This window comes from Acartia tonsa, chromosome 8 (genome assembly GCF_053477335.1).
Source record: "Acartia tonsa isolate MP-2025a chromosome 8, ASM5347733v1, whole genome shotgun sequence".
In the NCBI taxonomy this organism is placed as follows: Eukaryota; Metazoa; Arthropoda; class Copepoda; order Calanoida; family Acartiidae; genus Acartia; species Acartia tonsa.
Genome location: NC_137267.1, coordinates 50,590,108 through 50,606,333, shown reverse-complemented (window position 1 = coordinate 50,606,333; position 16,226 = coordinate 50,590,108). Strand labels below are relative to the sequence as shown.

Sequence of the window (16,226 nt, the reverse complement as noted above, 5' to 3'; positions counted from 1 at the left end):
TTGCTACTCATGGATGTTGTTATCTTTATGTGTTAGTACTAGGGTTTGCAATTCAGACCCCGGATCCAGAATCCGCCCAATTTTGGATTCCAAATCTGGAATCCGTTTTTTAATAGCGGATTCCGGATTCTTATTTGGTAGGCTAAAATTAGCGTCTTGAGTTTTTTCTTTCAACTCCTCCTCTTTGAAGGCAAAGATTTTCATCATTATATATAATATCTTTTAAAATCTGGTTCGATTCTCTGAAGTGAATTATAGAGAACAACAAGAACATTGATTTTTAGGACATATGTAGCAATTAATTTTTAATTTATTTTTTTAAATCCTAAAATTTCTAAAATTGTCAAAACGATCCTGGAACACCAGAGTGTCCGCATTTTATCATTTTATGTTCGCTCATCCGTATACTATTACCTACACCCTAGAGGCCCTTGTTGGCACTTGAAAGTTTTTTTTCGAATTGTTAATTTTTTGTAGGGTTGATTTCTCTTGGGAGGGTGATAGTATACTCCCCTAAAATAGCTTTCTAAGTCCATTTGGTTTAGTGGTTAGCGAGATCCGTGAGTACACAGAAAAACTTACATCCTGTTACTTTCATAAAGAATAGTTTCAGTATAGGAACTTTTCTGTCTCATACCTCCAAGGAATAAGGTATGGCCAACAAGCGAAATAAATCCAAAATGGTATTTTGGGGGCAGAGAAAAGGTCATAGCTACAATGTGTTGCCCCCCAATGACAGCTGATATTCATGAATGGTGATTTTAAAAAAATTGAATTCATTGTTGGTTTAAGCTGCATACCTTCCCTTCCGTCTATGGTTGAAGGCTTTATTTCAGAGCAATTGAAAGGTCTGAATGATATTAAATGTGATATGATGCAGGAGTTCTTTATCACTGCATTTTTAGTAGCGAAGCTACTCTATAATTCACTTTATGTGTCCATCAGTCAGCAGTCAGTAACGCTATGGGGGAAACATGATTTTCTTGGCTCATATTAGAGATAGACAGCTGAAATTTTTAGTGAACATAAATATGACAAATGTTTATCTAATCTATACATTGTTTTGTCCATCTGTATTAATTGGGGTTCGATTCCTAGATTTATACGTTTTTGTATTTTTCTCAATTCCTGTTCAAAAGAAATGGCTGGAATTTTCAGGGATTAAATAAATTCATACTCTACATATTTTCATTAAGTTTTATTAAGATGCCTTTATTGGTTGGAGTGCTAGATTGATTCCTATTTTTTCAAGTTTTTGTGATTTTCACAACTCCAGTTCAAGATAAACGGGTGGAATTTTTAGTGATTAATTAAGCCAACATTCTATATGTTTTGACAAAGTATTATAAGCACTTACTAATTGGTTATGGGGCTAAATCGAATTTTAGATTTACGTATTTCTTATTAGCGTAATGCTTCAAAAAAGACCTTAAACAATTTTTAAAGGTTTCATGATTTTTATTATAGAATTTTTTTTTGTACTCTAGATCATTTTTTCCAGATGTCTATTCATAATTTTTTAACTTCGCTACTTAAGGATGTTATCATCCTTGTTCATTATAAAATTATAATGTGATGACTTCCTCAAGTTTAATTTAACTTACACTGGGCCTAAAGGAAGCTTTACTGTAAAGGAAAACCATTTGGTTCAGTGGTTAGCACGATCCTTAATTACATAGACAATAACTCATCCTTTTATGAAACTTACTGGCATTAATGAGTTGCTATGCTTTATACATTGTACCTTATTGTTGCTGAAATACTTATGCCAAGTTTGAAATCGATAGGACAATGCAAACTTGTCGAAATTAACAAAAATAAATTTCCGTTATTGGTGGTGAGAAGTACTATTCCTACATGTATAAATAGTTAGCCAGGGGTGTATTTTTAGCACAAGATTAATTTATTTCCCTGCTGCAAATTTTTTTTATTTTTTTCCCTCCTAGTTTTTTTCCAGCAAGGAAGGGGATAAAATTGAAAAATATTTTCAGAACTCTTTATTTTATTTACATTATCCCCCATCCCACATATTCTTTTAGTTTTTTTTCACCAAAGAGGGGAGAAAATGGAAAAAAAATGCTTTCAGTTCTCTTAATTTTTACATTTTATTCCCCCAACCACATATTTTTATTTTTTTACCCCACTTTTAGCAGGGTCAAATTTGCAGAATACACTCCTGAAGTTAGCCTAAAAAAATTGTTGCGATAACGCAGGTGATCATGAGATTTAAATAATAAATGTTTTACATCGATGTATGTACAAGCTTTCTGGTAATACCTAATTATATAAATGCTATGCTTCCTACATTGAACCGTGTTCAACGCATGTACGAATTTGATCAGATTTTTTTTTCAAAATCTTGGTAGTCCTCATGAAGATATTTTAACTACGCAAATCTCAATATTCATAAAATCTTGGAGGCCAGTTAACCTTTCTAATTGCAAATCTCAGTGTCCAGAAATCTTTACGGCTAAAAAAACACATTGCATTGTAAGAGAAATTTCCATAACTAAATTAACTTATTTCGGGAACCAAATAGAGTTTTTTTTCTAGATTTTAAATTTTGGATTTTCTGGTAATTTTTTTAAAATACCTACCTACTTAGCTTTAAAATCAAATATTTTGGTTGTGGCATATTATAAAAGTTAGCTGACAACAGTAAGAGGCTGGCTTCAGCCAGTCATTGGTAGTAATGTTTTTGTTGAGATTTGATGACTGGTGGCATGACGTGGAAAAAAGTATTCATAATTTAATTTCCTAAAAGTGTTCCAACTCCATTTTCAATTTTAGTTAAAAAATCTAATTTAAAATAAAAAAAATTTTCTAGGGGCTATTTCTCTTGGGAGGGTGGTGGTACCCTCCCCAAAATAGTTATAAACCTTCCCAGGACCTATGAAAATCTACCCTGTTAAGGAGAACCCGATTGGTTCAACAGTTATTGTGATCCTTTGTTACAAACAGAGAGACAGACATCATTTTACTTTGTATTATAACAGTTATTTCTCGTATTGTATTGTAAACGGCTTTCCGCGGATATAGAATGTACAATTATAAGATTAAAACTAGTTTTTTTAGCCCCGAGGTGCCGAAGGCACCGGCTAAAAAAAATAGTTTTAATCTTATGATTGTACATTTCTATATTCGTAGAAAACTGGATATAATACGATGCTAGACATAGTTTTTTCGTATTCATGAGAACCGGTTCCTATCCACCGGATTCGAATGAATACGAGAAAAGATATTATTTTTCACCGTTTTGTATCCACTCCATTTGTACAGGGTGTTTTAAGAGAAAGTTCTTGTTTGAAAAATGAATTATTCATTATGTTTGAAAACGGACTGACGTAGAATGAGACAACTGAACCTTTGATTGCCCAACCTATGTCTCCTGTATTCACCCATGCTGTAACAATTTACGCCTCGAACCTGACATAGCAAGAGTAGGCATCATTTGAAATGTTTTAATATGATATGGTGTTCGAGTTAATTTTATAACCTATCACCTTCCCAACAATTAGCGGATGAGCAGTAGTCACTGGTTAAATCCTTAAAGTAAAGTAACAGGATCTTTTTGTGTGTACAGAAGGATCTCTAACCATTGAACCATTAGGGTTCTCCTTTACTTGGTAGCTTCTCCTAGGTCCTAAGAAGGTTTTAAAATATTTCAGGTGAGTGTACAACTATCTTGAGAGAAATCGCCCCTAAAAAAATCTTTTTGTAACTTTCATATAGAAGCTACAATTAAAAGTTGTGATTCAACTCCCCTCCTCACAGGCCAGTAAAACCTCTAGGAGAGTAGCTATTAGTTTAATTATTAGTTAACTAAATAACTAAAACTATCTTATAAAGCAGCAAATCAAAACAGTAAAAGGAAGATCATTTATATTGGTATGCACATAATTATTAATTATAGAGTAGCTTTACAACTAAAACATTTATATGAAACTATTCGAAATATAGCTTAAAGATTAGTTTATTTTCCGAAAGGTACCTACAATTTTAACAATTTATTAATATGATGTACAGTTTTCATACACTTTGAAGAAAGGGGGGGGGGGGGGGGAGTGCGTAATGACATCTAAACTTAAACAGTGAGCAAAATGGTCTACATATTGAGCTAGATTCTTGAAACTTTGTACATAAGCCTAGTCGTATAGGTAATACATCTAAATGAAAAAAAATTAAAGGGGTAGTTTCACGAAATGCATTTGAACTTAATATAGTGAACCGCATATTTTTTCTTAGTTAATGGGGTAAACTACATTTAAATAGCATATATTTGAAATGAATTCAATTTTAAAATATCAAGACCTGAAAATTGTCTTTTTGTGATATATGCAATTTAAAAAGACGATTTTCAAGTCTTGATTTTTTAAAAACTGCGTGGTAGAAAATTGAAATTTTTTCAAATATATGCCATATAAATGTAGTTTAACCATTCAACCAGGATAAAATATGCGGTTCACTAAATTAAGTTCAAATGCATTTCGTGAAACTATCCCTTTTTTTTATTTAAAGGTTAGGTAAGAAAACCCTGCAAAAATGGAATTATTAGGCCTATTTTGGTGTAATTTGATGTAAAAACTTTTTCCTAAATTATTTCCTTGATTACTGTATGTCAATTTATAAGGACATTATTAAAGATAATTGGGGCCAAAACTAAAAAAACCTATATTTGATATATGATTAAAACCTACAGGACTAGGCTTATGGACCAAGTTTCAAGTTTCTAGCTTGATATTAAGACCACTTTGCTCATGGTTTAAGTTTAGATGTCAATACACCCCCTCCCCCCCTATCACATTTCATTTTATATGGTACAAATAAGGGGGGGGGGGGGTAAAATGTGGTGACTCGTGCCACGACATACCAGCAATTTTATTTTGGATGCTACTCCCTTAGTTTTAGAGATAATTGGGTGAAATCTTTTGGGCTGGGTCAGTAATCACCCCAAGTTTTAGTATCTTTCAAAGGACCGGCGACGGGACCGCCGCTCCCGCCGTTTTCCGCCGCCGCCCAAAAAAAATTTTATTGCATTTCTCGCCGAATTAGGCAATTTGGAATCATTTGAGACCATGTTATTTTTTTCAAAAATTTTTCCTCTTATAAAATTCAAATTCTCGTTTATCAAGGTATATCTTAAATTCAGTCCCTCTCCTAAGCTTTTAAAGATATTGAAACATAATCTTTTTAGGTAGGTCAGTAAAAAATATTTGATTAAAAAATGGCGGCGTTACCGCCGCTCCCGCTGTCCACCGCCGCAAAAAAAAGTTTTATTGCATTTTCGCCGAATTAGGCAATTTGGAATCATTTGAGACCATGTTATTTTTTTCAAAAATTTTTCCCCTTATAACCGACCTTGCTGGGGGACTTTTAAAGATATTGAAACAAAATCTTTTTAGGTAGGTCAGTAAAAAATATTTGATTAAAAAATGGCGGCGTAACCGCCGCTCCCGCCGTCCACCGCCGTTTTCCGCCGCCAAATTTTTTTTTATTGCATTCCTCGCTGAATTAGGCAATTTGGAATCATTTGAGACCATGTTATTTTTTTCAAAAAATTTTCCCCTTATAACCGACCCTGCTGGGGGACTTTTAAAGATATTGAAACAAAATCTTTTTAGGTAGGTCAGTAAAAAATATTTGATTAAAAAATGGCGGCGGTACTGCCGTTTTCCGCCGCCGCCGCAGGATGGCTAAAGGGTAAAAATTTTATTTTGCGGCGGCAGAAAACGCCGGTGGAAGGCTGGAGTGGCGGTACCGCCGCCATTTTTTAATCAAAGATATACCTTGATAACGAGAATTTGAAAAAAAGTCAGGGTTGGTTATAAGGGGAAAAATTTTTGAAAAAAATAAGATGGTCTCAAATGATTCGAAATTTTTTTTGGAGGCGGCGGCGGAAAACGGCGGTGAACGGCGGGAGCGGCGGTCCCGCCGCCGTTTTTTTTTTAAAGATACCAAAACTTGGGGTAATTAGTGACCCAACCCAAAAGATTTCACCCAATTATCTCTAAATCTAAGGGAGTAGCATCCAAAATAAAATTGCTGGTATGTCGTGGCACGAGTCACCACATTTTACCCCCCCCCCCCTTTTTACAATATTAATAATTCGTACTAACCCAGATAAGTAAGATAAACATTTAACTACAAGAAGAAAAATGATTTGTAATACTTTGAGCAAAAATAGTTTTTAAATCCAATTAAAAATGGACATGATAAAATTAAAAACTAAAAAAAACTAAAAAAATTAGTGCATTGATTCTCTGTAAACGTGGTATCCCTTGATACAGTAATTTCTTTTGTAAAAAAAAATAAAACAAGAATTAACAAACAAAAAAAGATGTAATTTTTTCTGCAACTGGCGTGCCTATTTTGCATTCTACTCATGTTTTAAAGCCTTAGAACACATTCTTAATAAAAAATACTAGCGGCTACGCCTATAGTGGTACTTTAAAGTTTTTTTATATTTCAAATACATGATTTGAGAAATTATTGTCTTAATGCGTTCAAGTCTCTAGGAAAAACTTTGATTTCTCTTTATAGGTTGGTAGTACCCTCCCCCCAAATAGTTTTAAACCTTCCCGGGACCCATGAGAAGCTACCCTGTTAAGGAAAACCCAATCGGTTCAGCAGAGATCCTTTGGTACAAACATACAAACACATAGACATCCTGTTACTTTATTTTAAGGATGACCCCTATTCCAATTTTAAGAAGACAATAAAGAAAACCAAAGAAAGTATTAAAATAAGAAGTTTCAACGGGTGTATCTCATTCCTGTACAGCATTGCAACATCATGGTTTCCTAAAACAAAAAACAAATAATTGAAATACATTTATCCTTTTATAATACTTCAACATAAAGACAAAAAAATCTGTTAGTTCTAAAAATACTCGTATATTTATCCGTGTTCAATTATCGATCCTATATATATCCACTACGCCCCTTGAGGCCTATAGTGGCACTTTAAATGTTTGGATTTTTTATTTCAAATATCTAATTTAAAAAGTAATTGTCTGTGTTCAGTTCAAGTCTATAAGCAACATTTTTTGTGATTTCTCTTTGGAGGGTGGTGGTACCCAACCAGAAAATTGTTATAAACCTTCCCGGGACCTATGAGAAGTTACCCTATTAAGGAGAACCTGATCGGTTCAGCGGTTAGCAAGATCCTTGGTACATACAAACACACAGACAAATAAACATCCTGTTGACTATTGACTCTCAACGTCACCTTTGAACATACTCTGCCATTTCAAATCGCAGTGTAATGTACTCAATTGCCTAGGGTATCAACACCAATCAGACAACCAACCCTTTGATTGCACGACCTTTGTTGGATAAGTTGCGGCTGTTTTGGGACAAGGCATTCCCCCTTCTCTAAATATTTATGTCCAGCATCTGACATAGCAACAATAGGAACCATTATTAACATCTTTAGTTATGACGCGGTGTCGGACCGAGATTCGAACCTATCACCTTCCTGATGACGAGCGGATGTGCTACGTGTTGAGCTACAGTCATGGGTATAGACATCCTGTTACTTTATTAAAACGATACATACATACACATTATGACGAGTGTTTTGATTTTGAAACTAAGGGAGTCTGGCTTGACAATAACTGGTTTATTTAAAAACTCATACTACTACCTCGATAATTAATTTAACTGCATTGCATCCTATAGGTTCGGCGGTTTTCGAAATCCTAAAGGACAAACAGACAGACAAACTTACTTTTAAGAATAATTTAGAGTTGAAATTTTATTCGCGTTCTAAATTTGACCTATTTACAAATGTAACTATTGACAAATGTAAAATATTTTTTTGTCGGAAACTGAAGATTTAAATAACTGAAGTTTAAATCTTTAAACTTAAAGTTTTAAAATTCAATAAAACAGATGAAATTAATTACCTTTACTATTTTATAAAAATGTTGATAAGTACCATGATTTTGGTTGCATTTTATTTCTGAAATAAAAAATATCCCGTTTACTAAAATTATCTAAAATTCAACATTATATTAAATAAAGAAGTTTGTTTGTCTGAAGCTTAAGATTTAATAAACTGATTGAGCTTTTCTTCATAGGGAAGTTTCACATAATTCACGAGTTGGTTTTAGGCTATTTTAATTTAAGATTTATTCACTGGGATGGTTTTAAGCTATTTTGCTGTACAATATCTACCCATTGACTACAGAGCTTCCTAGATGCTCGGGGCACACCCAAAGAGTCTCGCTAACTGCTGAACCAATATGGCCGGTTCTCCGGCCTTTTTACAGAATAGCTTATCAGGTCCTGGAAAGATTTTAATCTTTAAAAAAAAAAAACAATTGAAAGTAGGGAGTGGGTTCGACTCCCTCCTCCCCCCCCCCCCCCCAAACGAACTCTAGGGCCCCCAACAATGTAGCTGTTATTCCTTATAATAAAGTAAAAGGTAATCTGTTAGTGTGTCTCTGAACCAATATGCTTTTAATTTAAACTAAAATGTAACTTATCATAAGTCATCTAGGGCACTTTTAACATCCCTGTTTAACAAAAAAAATGAAATATTGAAAATGGACAGATCTAACCATTCAAATTTTGCTAATATTTTATATTGATAAAAAAATCATATAAATATTTTGTTTGGAAACGTCGTTGGTATGAGTAGCAGACGACACATAATATCAGCTGATACTGGCAAATGTAATAAACAGAGTTAACAACTTACAGAGTTAACAACTTACAGAGTTAGCAACGGACGGTCAATTTGAATTTTATTACATTTTTTATATAAAATGAACTGAATTAAAGATAAATACTTTAATGATATTTGAAATTCTCTTGTCTAAATACATATTTTATGTGAAAAATTAGAATGTAATGAAATCTTAAACTCAATCCGTCATAATTTGGCAACTCTTTTTAGAGAAAGTTCAACGAAACAGCTACACTGCAAAAATTGGCCTCCCCCTTCCAACCCTCATCCCCCAATGAATTATCTGAGATCCTATTGGCCAGAAGAATTTTTTGGCAATTTATATAAGAGAAAAATTACAATTTATGTCGTAAAATTATATAAAATTAATTTAATATAAAAATGATGAAATCCTAATGTTTTTTTTTGTTAAGACAAAACCACTAGAAAAAGTCAGAATCACCATTTTGTAATAAAAAGAGCATTTTCCTTTAACCCCTCATCCAATTTAAAATTTAGTGCAATAAAGACATGCTAAAAAACTATCTCTTTTGCAAGAATTTAATATTATCGCATTATTTCAATTTGAAAAGAAAGCCCATATTATACCCAATAGCGTCTAGTACATAAGTTTTCTTGATTTTTTGTTTAAAAGTAATAATCTTAAATTTTTCCCGTTATTTTACTGTCAAAAAAAATTAAAGAGAAATAGTCAAAAAAAAATTTTTATATTTTTTTCATGAAAATCAAATAAAGAGGTTAAACTAAAAAAATGCCTTTCGATGCTGCTTATATTAACCCCTTCTAAACCACTGTTAAGTTTTGAATTAGATTCTCAATCACTTTAAGATCTTACTAATTGCTGGACCGACATAGCTCTTCTTTAGAGTAAAGCTTCTTAAAGTTCATAGCTATTTTGTGGAAGGGTATCTCTAACATTTCCAAGAGAAATCGTTTCTGGAAATATATTTTAAAAATAAACTGTAAAAAATGGTCGACCCCAAGGTCGGCCTAATAGCTAGTTTTAAAAATGAGGAGGTTCAGAAATCGACAGACACTTGGAAGAAACAATAATTTACATATATTAAGCTGTGCGGCCGTGATAGAACAACTAATATTGTACAACAAGTGAAAACAGAAACTGTTACACAACTGTGCCATAAAAAAAAACAGAAAATGGTCACTTGGATACAAAAAGTAACGAGACCGTAAACGTCCAAAACCCATGAAAATTTTAAAAGGTTTTACTTTATATAAAAATACTAAAATAAAAAGTAACGGCTAACAGTTGGCGGCTGAGCCGTTTAACCATTTTTTGGCTATTTTCAGGGCAAATCCGTCATGAAACCTATCTCCACATAATACTCTTTGCCGCTCAAAAAAGGTATACAAACGGTTCTAGCCGGTAGTTGCTTGTACTAGAAATTTAAAAAATAGTTTTTGGAATCATGGTTTAAAGCAAAAATATGTTTCAAAAAGTTGATTTCTACATAATTTATGACAGATTTGCCCTACAACTAAAATTTGCCAAAAAAACGGCTAAACGGCTGAACTGTTAGCCATTACTTTTTAAATTTTTTGTTCAATTTAGGGAAAATAGACTTACCAAGGATTACGAGATGGTTAATCCCCCCCCCCCCCACCCTTAACACCTCAGCACCAATTGACATAAATCTATTAATTAAGCTAGGTTTCAAGCTTAAGTTAAACAAACAAAATAGGCGGTAATTGCCATGCCACATTTTAGTGCTATAAGTATTTTTTGTAGGGATGGCAATCCGTCAAATTTTTGGACCGGATTCGGATTCTTACAAGAATCCGTCCATGAAAAATGGCAGATTCCTGCGGATTCCGTATTCTTAATTTTTGCGGATTCCAGATTCAAATTCCGGATTCTAGCAATATCATAAAAGGCTTTTTAAAAATTAAGTGCTACATACGTCCTTTAAATTAATGTTCTTGGTGTTCTCTATAATTACAAAACGTGAATCTAAGTAAAATCTAAATTTTATCAATTTATGAGAAAATAGGCATAGTATACAAACAAATGAATAAAGAGGGATGCTAAGCTTTACAGAAAACAAAATCAATCAACAATAGATTAGAACAAAAAGTGTTTAGATAAAGTAATTGTAGATAAGGGCCGTGGTAATGTTTATTTTTTCACTTTTTACCTAATAGGCAATCCTTATTATAACTCATATGTAACATGTAATTCTTAATATAAAAACGTTTCTTTATACAGTTAGGGAGTTGAATCCATTTTTATAGAAGCAGAAATATAATCTATGATTATGGTTTGGACCCTCTAAAACTGTAATCTATCCTTCCACTTTCCCCTCTCTTGTTGAAGATATCTTCAACGCCGATACGATTTTTGAAATATAAGATTCCACTTTTGTCTCTCTTGTTGAAGATATCTTCATCAAGAGAGGCAAAAGTGGAATCTTAAATTTCAAAAATCGTATCGGCGTTGAAGATATCTTTACCAAGAGAGGGGAAAGTGGAATCTTACATTTCAAAAATCCTATCGGCGTTGAAGATATCTTCACCAAGAGAAGGGAAAGTAGAATCTTCCTTTTTAAAAATCGTATCGGCGTTGAAGATATCTTCACCAAGAGAGGGGAAAGTGGAAAGGTAGATTACAGTTTTAGAGGGTCAAAACCATAATCATAGATTATATTTCTGCTTCTATAAAAATGGATTCAACTCCCTAACTGTTATAGATGTTACAAGGATAATAGCTATCAGAAGTGGCTCATCAAAATTATCTATCTGAATATCAGAATCACATTCACAATGGCATAATGGACTATAAGACATTGGATGGACAATGATAGGTTTTTAAAGTAAAAAAATCTGCGGACTAATTAATTTAATTTCCCCAAAACTGATTTTAACTGAAATAACCTCCTCCCCTTATTTTGAAAGAAATGAAAGAAATAGAGTTGCTTCGCTTATGATTTTGTACTTTGTTGCCTCAGGAATCAATATACCAAAAATCAGATAAATCAGATAATTAGATCACCAAAAAATTTGTTGTTAAAAAAGTAGAAAAATCAACATGTTTAAAATGGACATACGAACATAGAGTTGCTACGCTTTCTAAATCGTACCTAACTACTACAGGAATCACCATGTAAAGTTTAAAATAGATAGGACAATTCTTACATGCCTTAATTAACGAAAAAAGCTATCCGTCACGGACGGACGGACTGACCCTAATTATAGAAAAGCATCGCTTAAAAAAACACACTGAAATATAACCAAACCTAACTTTGAAAAAAAACCGACAGAAGATCAAACCATAAATTCATAACACGGCACACAAGTGCAGAAAATACTACATACAAAAACAAGTTTTTTCTTACCAACTTTTTAAAGTTGGCTTGTAACTTTTCAAATAAATTAACAACTTCTGACTTGTTCATTTTGCTGGAAGAATATACGAACATTTTACTTTTCTATATTGCTACACAGCGATAGGACAATGGACTATAAATTATAGAATTCTGCTTTATATTTTGATCAGTAAAGATTGTATTAAAAAAAAAATTAATTTTAAATTGTACAGGGTGGGGCAAATTAAACCAACAAATAAACATAAAATCGTCAATTTTAAAGATTTTACTAAATTTTAAAAACTGGGAAGTAAATTAGGTATATGCAGACTATTAGATTATGCAAAAAAAAAATGCCGCCAGCCTCAATCGCCGCCTCTACTTGCCCCATGAACCGCCCGCAGGCCCTTATCCAGGTCCAAGCTGGCGAATTTCTCCTTAATAATGGCAACGATTGAGGTCTTTGAGGTATGGCCATGTTCACTGGTTATTGCTTAAATGACGCCCCCAGAACCGAGAAATATTCAAGATTTTAGACGTTTTTGACATTTTAAAATCTTTCGTGTTTCACTTTACTAGGGTACTACGGCCAAGCCAGCTGGGTTAGAGAGCTTTAGTCTTTTTAGTCTATATATCTAACAGTAACTCCAGAAAGTTTGATACTTCTATTTTACATACAGATGGAAATAGGTCAGATTTATTTGGCCATAGAATCCAGGGTATAAAACGGGCGCACTCCGAATCTGCCTTGTTGAACATATAAGCGGCCAGCTTGGATTAAACTTCATCTATCGTCCAAAGATTTTATGGGCAAAAAGGTCATTACCTAATCTTTTTATAGTGGGGTCAAACGTCCTGATTGGTCAAGTAGTTTTAGAGCTATGTCCTTTTTAAAAATGTCCGGTTTTATTTGCCCCACCCTGTATGTATGTATAAACAATAAATCCCTGCATAATGAATTGATGTTTCATCTCAATTTATATTCAGGCAAGTTACTTCTTTAATCTTAAGCAGGGGCGGGCAGTAATGTGTGTAGAGGGTGTCAAAACCCCTCCTTAAATTAATTTTCCCCCCACTTTTTCACACCCTAATGGTTTAACACTCCATTGTTCTTAAATAACTTATAATGACGAAGAAAAGGTCGGACATATGGATTTGAAACCTTTTTAGCATAACAAAGAAAAGGAAAGTCCTACTACCACAATAAAGCTTGCACTCTTTAAATGTACTTGTACTTTTAATACACATAAATAAATATACATATTAAGCTATAAAAATTGGAAAGAATTTTAATGAATATAATAGATTTGAAATCCGCATAAAATTTTAAGGATTTTTTATAAAATTCGTTTTTTATATAATTCATTATTTAAAAGCGCAAATCCAATTTAAGTTAATTAATTTTGACCAATAGGATAGGTGGATTGGAAACTACCTGCGCTCTAATTGGTTGAATGATGTACGTCACTTAAGCTTCTCCAATCAGGGCGCAGATAGTTTTCAATCCACCAATCACAGATGTCAAAATTATTTAAATAAATTAATTTGTATTTGCATTTGCGCTTATAGATAAAGAATTATACAAAAAAGGAATTTTATAGAAATTCCTTAAAATTTCATGCAGATTTCAAATCTATTATATTCATTAAAATTCTTTCCAATTTTTATAGCTTAATACATATATGTATGTATATAATGAATAATTTCTCTTCTGCAAACTTCATTTTAGTTGGTAAGTTAAAACAAGAATAAAAAATGCATTGAAAACAAAATATGTGAAAAAGTTAGGTATTTTATTTGTTAAAAAGGCAAAATTATAACAATAAACATAATAACATTATAACAGTCGTGCATAAACTCTCAAACAATTAGAATTGAGAAGGCTTGAATAAAGCGAAATATATTTTCTACGAAGAAGTGTGTTCTTAATGTGTAGTTAGCTCTAGCCGCGCGTTTTTTGAGATATAACAATAAAGCAAAAGAGTAGAGGTGTAGTGGTTAATTAGCTGTATGTTTACGTGCTGGGAACCCTGTGCCGACTTTCCTTATCAGCCAATAGCGTCGGAAATATTAACACAGCCAAGTTGCTACAAAAGAACAGAAGCAAATTAATTGCTAGCAGACAAAAAATATCCCCACCACTGGAACCAGAAAGGTGTCTGGGTTATACATCTATACTTATACATTTATTGTTTATATTTATTTATTATCATAAAAACCATTTTACCTATCATTAAATTATCAAATGGTAGGTACAAGATACTTAAAGAGATGCTACAAATTATTAAGAAGGATGACAACATCCTTAAAAGCGATACAGGATAATGTTTATAAACATACTTACATTTTTAGGACTTGATTATAGAGTTGCTTCGCATATATGTAATATTGTACTTTGTTGTCTCAGGAATCAATATACCAAAAATCAGAACAATCGGATAATTTTATCACGTAAAATTTAGTTGTTAAAAAGGTTAAAAATCAACATGTAAAAAATGTCCGTACGGACATTCTAGTAACAATTATATAATTGCTACGCTTTCTAAATTGTACCTAACTACTACAGGAATCATCTCGCAAAGGACAATTCTAACCTGTTTAAACTAACAAAAAGAGTTAACTGTCTTTGACTTAAGGAAGGACGGACGGACCGACCCTAATTATAGAAAAGCTTCGCTTTTAAAAATTTCTTGGAAATAACTATTTTCTAGTGGGTTGTTGCTATCTATAGGCATTTGTGAGATTTCTTGTAATTATTTTTATAATTGCTCAGACAGTTGCCACGGATCTGAAGGGATAGGACAATAGCTGATGGATTGATATACATCCCCAATGATAAAACACAAATTAACACTTCTGTTTATCACAAATAGTGGTTGACACGTTTCGAAAATCAACTTTATAAACCAACCAATCAAAATTAAATTAAAGTTCCCGAAGTGGTTAAGCCAAGGAATAAGGAAACTTTATAATAAAACTTTGGGAACTAGTGTAAGAAACAACCAAATGTCTCTTCCCTCCCTGGACAGTTAAACTAATAAAGGGATATGTATATTTTCAAACATTTTTTTCTGGTTATCGATTTCTGAATTTCTTATACTTTTCCTTTACTAGCGGTTACGCCCCTAAGGGGCCCTTGGGCCTTGGGTTGGAGGGAGTCAAATCTTCCCCCTTTAATTGTTGTTTTAAATCTTCTATATATTTAAGCGTTGTTTCAGCAAACTCCTAACAATTTAATATCGAAAAGGTAAAAAATCTGAGTTAAATCAATTCTCTTAAACAGTTTGCTGGAAGTATTATGAGAATTTCTATGACAATAAGGCATGAAAGATAAGTTTATACCTATCCTTTTATCTAATGTAAAGAGAGAGTGGTCAATGCTGTTAATTATTTAGCACTGAGTACAAATCTGGTGTGTCATCATATCTGCTAAATATATCTCATTAGCGGCTACGCCCCTAGAGGCCTCTAGGGACACGTAAAATTGTTTCTTTCAATATATTTTAAAATCAGCTTTTTACAAAAAATATTTTTTTTCGCCGATAGATTGTGTTAATTATGTTTTCAGCTAATTGCAAAAATGTCCGCATGGCGGTGTTTTTAAATTCTTGTCGATTTCTCTGGGGAGGGTGGTGGTACCCTCCCCCCAAATAGTAAGTTTTAAATCATCCCTGGACCTATGAGAAGCTACCCTGTAAATTAGAACCCGATCGGTTCAGCGGTTAGCGAGATCCTTTGGTACAAATAAACAGACAGACAAACACATATTCTCACTTTATTATAAGGACTAGCGGCTACGCCCCTAGAAGCCTCTAGTGGCACTTTAAATGTTTGGTTTTTAAAAAATAATAATACGATACCTATCTATGTCAAACATACAAACACACAGACAAACAGACATCCTGTTACTTTATTATAAGGATTACCAAATCATTACAGAATTGGATGTTATTCATCAGCAATGGATAAATATATTGACAGGGAAAAATTTGTCGTCGATTTAGCTTACTAACATGGACCCTATTTATAAGTCATTTAGTTCATCCAGTAGGAGGGGAGGGAATGGGGTAAAGGGGGTGGATGGGGGGGAGGGTATTACTTCATCAGAGTACATAAAAATCTGGTGCAATATCCAAGTGATAATATATCGGTTACCACAACAAAATCTGCCCTTAAGACTTAAATCTCCTCAAAACAGCCACTCAATTTATTTCT

The 16,226-nt window shown here is 33.0% G+C and overlaps 1 protein-coding gene across 4 annotated transcripts in view; it reads right to left on the bottom strand.

The window, feature by feature from the left end:
* The window catches only part of LOC145327227 (WD repeat domain phosphoinositide-interacting protein 4-like), a 131,505-nt gene that overhangs the window by 63,953 nt on the left and 51,326 nt on the right, over positions 1-16,226 (bottom strand). The gene's annotated exons all lie outside the window — the stretch shown is intronic.